Consider the following 9,117-nt stretch of genomic DNA (forward strand, 5'->3'; position numbering starts at 1 on the left):
CCGTGTCTTGCGGCTACCTCCGATACCTCTGGCCAAATCAAAGTGCGCAACTTTTACTTACTTTTCTTACTTTTATTTCTGCGGTCGCTTGGCAACATATTGAATGGAATGTATGCTCCTTACACTTGTTATTTATACAAAGACAAATCGAGGCTGCACAGAGAAGAAACACCTGTCTTAGGTTAAGTTTTAAATAATACTTTCTTTAATATATTAATAAATTTGAATATAACTCGTGGTTTCTCTAAGTGATGCCTTTTCCTGCTGTTCCATAGTTTATTGAATTTGAACTTATGGGGCAACATTAATTTATTTGCCAGCTGCAAGAGCGCTTTCTGTTTACCTTAGACACTCGAAAGTGCAGTTGCCGGAGGATTTGGACTTGGACTTTGAAGGCGGGGTTACTTGTGTATAAGCCTGGGGAATGACATGTCAGTTGGTTGGCTCAGATAGCGGGATTACCGACACATGCAAATTGAAGTCGCTGGACGGATGGAGAGGGATGTCTGCCTGCGTCTAATCCAATTTCAATTGCTTAATCCACCATGACTGACACTAAGAGCCAAGTTGAAAGATGGTCGAGTGGGTTGATGGGTGGTTGGGTGGTTGGGTGGCTGTGCCTTTGGACTCCACATCTTTACGCACCACAGCACTTCAAATACTCGAGCTAGCTATTGAATTACGCACCCACACATGTCAACATATCATGTTACACTTCACTTTGTGTGCGCGCTAAGTAAGTTGTAGTTCGGCAGCCCAGAAACGGAAACGGAAACGCCGCTCCTGCTCCTACCCAACACACACATAAAATCACAATGTTGACCCTTTTATTTCGACTGGAAGTTTTATAACCAAAAGAATCGGGGCTAAAGAAAGCACACTCACACGAAAATAAAGCAGCTCAAGCTGTGTTTGCTTAAGTTTTATGTGTGCACAGATTTTACGACCGAGCTGAAACAGCATCACGTAGCTGAAGGCCCGGCTTAGTGGCCCCTGAACTTTGCTCGGGGTCAGCTGGCAATGGGATGCATTTTAAATGGGCTGATTCTCCTGGATGTCCAGCGAAAAAATACCCACAAAACCAAAGTCCACCTGACAAGCTGCAATGCAAAAAAGGGCCGAACCGTCGAATGAAATTCATTAAAAGTCATTTAAAGGATAATTGTTTTTTTATACACTCTCCTAGCTGCAGGGTAATATTGTGCGCAGGTTAATTAATTCGTGTAAAAATATATATTCAAGTTAATCCAGAAAAAAACTTAAAAGTTGAGGAAAACATTAAAAAAGACTTACACGATTATTCCTGGAAAAACATCAAAAATTTATTATGAAATCCAGACATCCGCCTATAATGATAGATATGCACCTTAGTAAAGGAGCTTTCCATTTTTTTTTGGTAACCAGATTAACTCAAAAAACCCTTTATAGAGCATTCACAGCAGTTTGTAATTTCTGATTGATTTCTTTTGAAGGGATTTCTGCGAGGCCTGCCAACAGGAGAGCAATGCGGTTTAATTAGTGGCATTGACGGGTGTGGTCGTCCAGAAAAGCTCTTGGCCAGCGGTCAGCGATGTGACAGCCCAATAAAATGCGGATGAATTTACAAGTTGGAGGGAATCGGACTTGAAACACGTTTTCAATTAGCAACACTTGCTGCGAAGGCTAATAATGAGTTGACAAATGGCTTGTGTCAAACAAAAGCCGCGCGGAATAAACAAACAAACAAGCCAGCCAACAGACAAAGAGGGAGAGACAGACGGAACACGTCTTGTTGTTCGTGACTTTGTGTGAATGTAGGCAATTTCCCCCACCTAATGTCGCCCTAAAACCACCCACCTAGCTGTCAACTTTGGCCACGCCCACACCCACATACTCCAACGCCAGGCCAAACAGAATTGTCAACTTACAAGGCTTGGTGGCTAAAGTGTCGCGTAATTTATTTTCCACCTCTCGGCGCCGACTGACAAATGAGCTGATAATTTTCCCCGTATCCCGTATCCTTCCATTGTCAAGGACATCGAGGAGGGGAATGGGTGGAGTAGTTAATTCATGGCCTCCACATTGCCTAGTCATCGGAAGGCTTTGTCTAGCCGTTGACAGGAGAAATTAATTTGTGTTTACTTGCCGGTTTGACATTCGTGAGTTATTGATGGCGAATGCGGAATATGGAGTATGCAAATGAGAATAGATAAGCGGGGCAGCCATGTTACGGATCGATCTTAATTACTGGTTAATGTTCGATTGTAGAAAACTGTTTAAATTTTTAATAACTTGTTAATTTTAAGCTGAATTAAAAACAGGAATAGCCTTCCATTTCTTCAAAATAAGCCACTAAGATTCATCTTCATTATGTACTCTCGCCGAGTGCTAAACTTTTAAATGAATATTAATGACTAAATTACACACTCGTATTAAGTCCACAGCCCTCAAGGCCCAGACGATGTTCCGGTTAATGGCTGGCACTCCAATCTCAAGATATATGTGAGACGCCGACATGTACACATTTACGTCCGCACATGGCCTCAGAGTTGTAAAAACTTTTTCGGGCTTGTAACTTAATGACAACTCCAAACCAAATATACGTACAGTGCGTTATATGATTGAATGTCCTTTTCAGATTCTTAACATATTATGTTATTTAAGAAGTAGAGTAATTTATAGAGTTTTCTGTATTTTATAAAAATATGGAGTAGTTAAAATATTTCCCACAGAGTTCTTGTTCTTAAAGCCACGACACGCACCGTTTTGCACTGCAATTTGACTTTAATGCATTTTTAATTTGTGCATGCGTGTGCCTCGGCCTGCATCTGTATGTGTACCCTTATATATATGTATATATATATCCGCTATATGAGAGCGAGTTTGTATGTAAATAGAAAATGAAATTACCGATGCGCTACTTTGTAGCCTCCTCCATTTTCCGGCGGCGGCCATTTTCCGAGAAGGCTGAGCGAATTCCGTTTATGACTATTTTATGCGAACTGCAAATTCTTTTGCACTTTATTTTCGGCGCAGCTTAACATGCAAATTATTATTTGCCCAGTGTGTGCCGTTGCCGTTGGTGCAACATTGTGAGGGAATTTTATATGTGCCGGCGCCCTACAAAATGCCGTGTGCTCTCAGCTCGGGGCGCCTCCTTTTACGGCTCCCTCAACAGCACACTTCAATTTTTAATTCGCCACAGTTTTTTGTTATGTCCCTTCGTTTCCGGTGTTAATTATGTTACTCATTTGTTTGCTGTTGCCAGTGCGGCCAATGAAAAGCTGGCAAAAAGGCAAGAAAAAATACCGCCTGTATACGCAAACAGAAATGTTGATGTCTGCCCTTTCTGCTGGCTGTTTATAGTCGGAAAAATGTAATTTTAGCTTGGAAAACACAAGCAGGCAGGCGGACAACTGAAACTATTTTTTCTTAAATTTAAATGAATTTTTAACAAAATATTTAAGTAACAATCTTAATTTTTAGGCATATTTCATATTTCTTATTAACTTTTAATTTCCTGTTGCCAGCTTCGAATTGATTAAGGAACTGCAGTTGATTTATAGGAAGAAAGAACCAGGAAATTGATATTGAAAAGGATTGAAACAATTTTTTATTAAAAACTATTAAAAAGCTCAAATTCCGTAATTAAAAATTTGTTTTTATCCTTACATCTAGGAGAGGAAAAGGGTTAAGTCTTCTAGCGGAAATGAGAAAATCTCCTGTTTCGCCTTTGCGGTGGCCTGTAGCAAAGTAATTAATTTTTAATTGATTGGTGGAAGCAGCCACGATGCACTCCAATTCCTCACAGCCTGGATTATTATGCAAATTGTGCAGATAGGAGGGGTGGTGGCTTTGCATTCTCTAGGTCTAGACAACATTGCAGGGCAAAGTTAATGTCACGCACTGCAGCCGGCTTGTTGCCGTGGCACTTTTAATGTCCCCATCAGTTCTACAAGCTTGCTGCATTTTACATGCGCTTACTGCAGTCAAGTGTAAAATGGAAAATGAGTTCGCACTTTAGATTAAAATCTGTAAACATGCGAGGCCCTCGCCTGCAACTGCACTTAGCCAAGATTGTTGGCTGCAACTCGCTCGAGGCTTATCGGGCTGCCCTGGCATTCAATTAATCCGTCAGGAAAAACTTCTTGAGGTGAGCGCCATCTAGATCGTTGCGCATACTTAATTAAATACTCGTATCAAGTATACGCCGTGTGTGCTCTAGGCTTATTATAGAGATAAGGTGTTCGTTTTTTCTATAGAAGGAGTTTCTTTACTGGCTGCTCTTTAGCTCAAAGCATACCTCTTATGGCTTTTAAGGATGATGTCAAGAGAACTCCCCTTGATCCCTGTTAACTTTCTATACTATAACCGCTTAAGTTTAATCTTTTTCGATTGTTTAGTTTTCTACCAGCTAATCAATATGTTGTCTTAGCCAAGAACAGAGCTTACTCAGCGTGACGAAGTGCGTCTTGTTAGCCTAATGGAGATGGAATGTCAATTAAGTGACGCAGCACAAGGCGGCTGGCGGCAAGCGGAAACGGAAATGAACCCAAATGAACCTTTTGCCGGTGACCAAAATGACAAATGCTTGTCATAAAGCGCTTAGCTCGGCTTTAAGCTGCGAAATGTATATTAAGGAAGTGCAACCGAATGCGGAACGAGAAGCTGTGGCGAGTGCGAACATATTTCAATTGTACTGAGGGCTGGCAACAGTTTTATAAATTAATAACAATAATTTATGCAGCAGCAACTACAGCACTCATAATAAATTCAGTGAAACTTTTGTACGTACTCAGAGGCAACAGGAAAACAACAACAACAACAACAACAACGTCTATATGGGATATGGTAGTAAGTTGCATTTGAAGCCTTACAGGCAGCTCGGCAATTCTCATCAGCTGTGCCACTGCCATTCGCCTTGGGGCCCGGGTAAAGAACTATAACTATGCATGTAAATTTATAACCCGGACCCAGTAACCCCCCGAAATCTCCCCACCAAGGGATGCTGCAAAGGGCGGCACAGCAAAACAAAAAAAAATCCCAGCCAAACCGAACAGAACTTGTTTATGAAACAAGTCCAGGCGAGAAGTTGAGTGTGTGTGCTGCCGGGAAGGGTGGTGACACTCAAACACTGAGAGAAATCAGAAGAAACTTCAAAATAACTAGGGAACTGAATACTAGAGACAGTATGCAGATAGTAGTTTACCCTTTTTTGGGGATATATTAGACTATCTCGACATTATTAAGCTTTTTCTTTCCATTTAGTAGGCTTTTCCTCTAAGAGTTCCTAATGGGATAAATACTTAGATTTTCCCTCTTAATTTTCTATATTCTTACTAAATTCAAGGAACATTTTTTCTCCTCTCTCTGCTGGTGGCACAATAACAACACGTAAATCTGGCAGCAGCTGACAAGTACAGAAATTTAGCTTGTTACGCTACCCGAAAACGCCATCGCATAGCTCAAAAATTGTTGTGCTCAGCTCAGGAGGCCAGAGGCGGTGGGCAGAGTGGGCTCTGGAGGGGGTCGAGGGGCAGGGGACTTGCCCCGAAGGCATTGAAATATTAATGCTAATGGCTAGAAGGAAGCACATTTCCTTGGCGTCGGGCAATCGCCTGATTGTATTGCTGCCGAACTTTGGGTGTTGGACGAAAACTCAGAAGGACGAACTGGCAGCCGGCGATGAGTTTTCCCAATAAATTAATGAAAATGCAAAAAGCTCTTGCAACAAGCAATTTTCCTCGTCAACAAGAGGGGAGCGATAGGTAAGGGGAAAATCCGGAAAAAAAGACATGGCCCCCAAGCAGCTGTGTTGCCCTCCTTGCAATTTTCTACTTATGCAGTCGAAATTACAAGGAAATGCCGAAGTATGAAAGGCTATTGAGATGCTGGGGCTAAGCCGAGAAATGGCGAAATACGACTTCCGAAACTAGCCATGGAAAACAAAAGTTTGTAAGCCACAAAGTCCCTCAGAATATTGACAGCTTTAAGGCTTAGATGCACTCAACTCCGCTGGCCTTACACCAACTGTCCGTACTGTCACGTGCCAGCGTCACGTTCCGCATCTTACACGGTGAAAGCCAAAGGCATTCAAAGACATAAGAGGACTTACTCAACGAAAATATAAATAAAACACCTTTCGCAACAAAGTGTGGCATAATTTTAGTTTCCTTTTTTTGGCAGCATGGCGAACGTAATTGAATCGTAATGCAGCCATGAAATTTTTATTATTTTGTTGTTATAAAATTCAAACTCTTCTGGCTGCCGCTGTTGCCACTGCTGAGGAAATTAGCATAATTTTACAACTGCCTCGAGAATTTGTCAGCCCAAGGAGCTGCCACAAGAATGTAAGCGAGCATCTGCGAGGGCATATCAGTTTCTAGATGGCTAACGGATAGTGTTGACATCGAGAATAGCTAGATTAGATTTTAGTTAGTTAAATGTAAAGTCTTTTGGTTAAGGAATATTTAAAATTCAAAAAGAAGGTATTTGCTTTTTTGCCATAAGCAAACCTTTCCTGGTATCGGCATTCATCTGTCACTTGAAAAATCCCTTGTTTTGCAACTTCGCGGTCTAGATTTGGCCAGAAGATATCGAAGTTGGCATCGCAGCTGGCGAAGACATCAAACTGCGTTCGAAACTTTTTGCCCTTCGCTGGAGAAACTTGCACATCTGCTGCCTGCCATCTTCCCTCGGCAACCTTAGTCATGTGAAAATGTCCCATTTCCTTTTTGTCGTTCAGGTTTTTGTTCCGTTATCCTTGCCGTGGCCGTGGCAGCAGCCTTGCCACGTCACTAGGTGTGTGAAAGTTTGGCAGAAAAAGTTTCCGGGGCCAAAGACAAAAAAGTTAATGCAGGTCCGCTTAATGCAAGACCTGGATGATTTTAATGAGCTTTTCCTTGGCTGAGGAGGAGCCAAAGTTTTTGGCAATAATTAGTGCGGAGGGCCAAAATACAAATTGCTTGTTTCGAATGGCAAGCCGGAAAATGGAAAATATTTTCGCCAGCATCAATGTCTTATTTGGGCACTCCAGCTTGCAGCCATGCGTGTATGGGCCATGTCCCGAGAGCTTTATTAAACATTTTATTAACATCATTTAGATAATCTTCCTCGTAGACCGAGAAACTTTGCCCAAGTTGCCAACAGAAATTAACAAGTGCCGTCGCGACGTCGACGGTGATTATGATTATGAATGGAGCCTCATCCGGCGAAGGCAATCTTTGTCCAAGAGCCAAGCCAAGCCGAGCCGAGTCGAGCGGCGGATCCCTGGCCAAGTTTGCACTGGAACGTGGCTCAAAGTTGGTTTTCGCCTCCGAAAAGTTCTACATTTTTGCTAATTAGCTTCGTTTATCTGCACTGCACTTGCAGTTTTTGACAGCAGCTCGAAGCTTAGAGCTGGTGAAGCTCCTGGAGCAGCTGGAAAATGGAGCTCTGAATGAATTTAATTAATTCCTGCTCGGCCAGGCCAGTTTATTGTGTCGTTTGATTGGTAAACTCAATTTAAGTTCATCTCTATTTGAAAATTCAATTTATTTGCCATTTATGGTCTCACGTATTTCGGACACGTGACAGCATATTAAATGCGTTCATCCTCCCAGCAGCAGCACTCCAAAGTCATCTTCAATGTCATTAAAGAATGTTCATCTCGTTCTTTAAGCGCTGCTCTGTATGAATATTAAAAACTTTATTGACACGTTTCCCATTCGGAATGCAAGCAATCAGCATCGGGACCAACTTTAGATTGAATTCCCCTGGCGCAAATCTTTACCGAGACTCCGATTTAAGCTGTCTTTCTGCATCATAAATAAGTCAAAGGCCATGAGATTGATGGAATCTAAGGAGAGGAGGTTGATGGTCTAGACCACATAATTTCCGACCTGGATGGCATTTACATTTTCATTTTGAGATTTCTGGGATTTACCTTGGCCGAGTTTCTCTGCTGTTTCCAACTTAATTTGTTTATGGCTTTAAGCAAATAGCACGGACTCAGTTGCAATAATTTTGCAGCCAACAAAACAATGAATAATATAATTATATGGGCCTTAAATTCCTGGAGGTGGACTTGAGACCACTTCGTTAGTGCAACTGGGGAAATGACCATTTCTTTTCCTTATCCGTTTCCGTTTCCGTTTCTGTTTCCTTTTATTTTGTATTTTTATTCAATTTGCGCGGCACATCCAGTCGGGCAAAAAACCAATAAATTTGCATGTAAGAGACAGGCAAAAGTGTGCAAACCGAGGGAAGCATTTAAAAATTAATTAATTCAATTGCAATGCGACTCTCGTTGCAATGTTCGCCGGGATCCCAGTTAACAGTACCCAGTTTCCAGGTTCGGACCTGGGTCCTGGACTGCCGTATAATTTGGTCCTGTTCTTTGAGTCCTTTTTATCCTTTCCACGCCACCTTTGTGTTCAGAATGTGTGCCTGTGTGTGTGTGTGTTTGGGTGGAAGTGCGTGTGCGAGTGCGGGCTCTGTCATTGTCCTTGCGAGGAATTAAATTGCATTTTAAATAGGCGGCGTTAATTTTATAAATAATTTATACGAACTGGCAATTTGCAATTGCCAACTGCCCCGGAACAGGTGTGAAAGCTGTCCAGTGCATGTAATAAAGGATCATTGATTGTAATTTCATTGCATTTATTATTCAGATGGCAAAGCCCCCACCGACTTAGATATTAAAGGGCAATCTCGTAATGGTGGCACATAAGCAAAGTTAACTTGTAACTACTCAGGAATTTATGGCCTATTGTTTAAACAAAACTCAACTCAATCTGTTCAATTTGTATTTGTTTTCTTAGTTAGTCTGACAGCACAGACTAGTAGTTAACATTATTTATGGCCGCTCATTAATGGAATTATTTATGCAGCAGCCAGGGCAGAGCCGTAAATTATATTGACACTATTGAATGGATTTATAATTGAGTGTCCGCCGCGTAATTGCAGTCATTATTCCAAAGTGAAAGTGCAGCTTTAGCACGTCCATTAAATTTAAGTTCTTTTCTGCGATTGAAAATCGGAAGCCGAAAAGGCCAACCAATCGAGCGGAGATAATTTGCAGTCACAAGACATCAAGTCCCGGGGAACTCACATCAATCATAAGGACCTAGTAGAGTGACAGATTTTTATGAAACATTT

This window comes from Drosophila eugracilis, unplaced genomic scaffold (genome assembly GCF_018153835.1).
Source record: "Drosophila eugracilis isolate 14026-0451.02 unplaced genomic scaffold, ASM1815383v1 contig_2152, whole genome shotgun sequence".
NCBI lineage: Eukaryota > Metazoa > Arthropoda > Insecta > Diptera > Drosophilidae > Drosophila > Drosophila eugracilis.